This window comes from Megalops cyprinoides, chromosome 1 (assembly GCF_013368585.1).
Source record: "Megalops cyprinoides isolate fMegCyp1 chromosome 1, fMegCyp1.pri, whole genome shotgun sequence".
Classification (NCBI taxonomy): domain Eukaryota; kingdom Metazoa; phylum Chordata; class Actinopteri; order Elopiformes; family Megalopidae; genus Megalops; species Megalops cyprinoides.
This window is the reverse complement of record NC_050583.1, coordinates 14792183-14794104: the sequence shown is the minus strand read 5'-3', so window position 1 is coordinate 14794104 and position 1922 is coordinate 14792183. Positions and strand designations below refer to the sequence as shown.

Sequence of the window (1922 nt, the reverse complement as noted above, 5' to 3'; positions counted from 1 at the left end):
GACTGCACTGAGGAGGTGGTCATAAGACAGGGGGGCAATAAGGTATTGTGTCAAAAGACAGAAGAATCTGATCATAAATTTCCTTAATGTGCTGTTCTGATTTTGTTGGGCTGCCTTGCTATGTCTGTCACCACAGTCTATAGTCTCCTTAAACTCAGGAATGTTAATGCTACATTGTTCACTTCTGTTATGGTCTTGACATTTGTATTATACTCTACACAACATACTATATTTTGTATTGTCTGCACTCTTGTTTCAGTTTGTATGCTGAAGGTTACCTCCTTATCTGCCTCTTTGCACACTTGCTCCTTCACCTCTGCTCTTCTCATCTGCCTGTAGCTAATATTTTCTTTCCTCCCCTTTCTTTCTGTCCTCCTCGTTCTTCAAGCGGTGATAACACACGCCTTTCTCAGCTTCCTCCTTCCCCAGCATTTCTTAAAAGCCCTTTGGGAGGGTGTATCTTCATCAGGAATATCAAAGTAAATAATACAAATAAATAATACAATATAATAATACAAATAAATAATGCTTTATCCAGGTGTGAGAGAAGGGGCAACTTGAAAAAGAAATGTCCTATCCACACACTGCATTGTGTGCTCAGTGTTTTTTTTCTTATTAAAGCATAAGCAATGTTTTAATCACTGTGGCCTTTGTAAATCTAATCTTTGTCACTCCCAGTCCCACTCCATTCTGTCATGCCCTGGGGTTTACTCTATTTCTGATCGCCACAGGGAGTTTGAGGATGGTAAGGGGTTTTGTGACTCACTGTTAGAAGATGCTCTTCAATCTCAGCTTGTCTTTCCGTAGCTTCCGTAGATGGCTCGTCAGTGAAAAGACAGTCCAGCATTCTTATAGTCTCCTCTAAACATCCTCCTCTTATATTTGCCTTGCATCTGACATTTCACCTTGGTTTGGAGTGACAAATTTCCTATTCAGTTCTAATTTTTAGTAATGCCATCAGTTTCAATTCCAAACTAATTTCGAACTCTCACAAATTCAACTCTGCCTACTCCGATTTTAAAATAAGAAACACAGGCCAATGTCAATAGGGACTGCAACTGTTGCATCCACATGTTTCTCAGAGCAACACAAATGAAACCTCTCATTATGAGGACACGATGTTTTGATTATTTTGAGAGTCATATGAAGGGGTTTTTTCATTGTCAAGTCAGATGTTCCCATCAGATTTTTTTTAGTAGTTTCAGCCCTACAGTTTTTTGTGTTTTCTATTTCTTTCCCAAAAGTGTACATTTCAAACAATATACAATGCTTCCTAGGATTGGGTTCATTGAAATAAAGCCACAAAACTGATTAACACAAAAAAACTTTTGTTAGTCAAATAAATACAAAATGGAAGTGCATTTTAAGTCATAGCTTTATTTAAATTTCTCATTCCTATAAAGTCTGGTTACCAGACAAAATATACAAAATTAGCAGTTTTTCTTGTAGGTTTGTAACTTGAACAAACTTGAATTTTTGTGCAACCTCTTAAACACGTGTCACTTTTTTTGGTTATGGATTTTAATTTTTTTATATAAAAACATAGAGACCAAGGAAACTGTAATAGTTATAGAAATAATTGACCTGCAAGGTAAATACTTAATTTTTCAACAACACTTCACTCTGTTGCAGAACAGAGATCAGTCCTACTCATCTCCTCCATTCGCAGTAGTCTTGAATCAAAGGAAATGGAAAGAGACAGAGGGGGTGTGCATTTCATGTAGTGTTACTCTATTCTGAGGCTATTGCGGGACACTTCAGAACTCATGTTGGCAATGTTCACTCCTTCCTTAAAGGGCATCTAGGGTAAGTATCTTACCTTGCGGCTTTAATCAAGTTTTCAGGGGAAAAAAAAAACATTTGACCTATTTGAAAGCAAAACTGAGGGAGAGATGGATGGTCACACCAAGCCCGCAAAGCTT

At 37.5% G+C, this 1922-nt stretch overlaps 1 protein-coding gene across 1 annotated transcript in view; it reads right to left on the bottom strand.

Annotated features, from left to right (window-relative positions):
- Positions 1–1564: 1564 nt before the first annotated feature.
- The window catches only part of LOC118774281 (activating transcription factor 7 interacting protein), a 31814-nt gene continuing 31456 nt past the window's right edge, over positions 1565–1922 (bottom strand). The window contains exon 14 of the mRNA XM_036523523.1: positions 1565–1922. This exon is cut by the window's right edge and continues 625 nt beyond it. The gene's annotated coding sequence lies outside the window, so the exon portion shown is untranslated.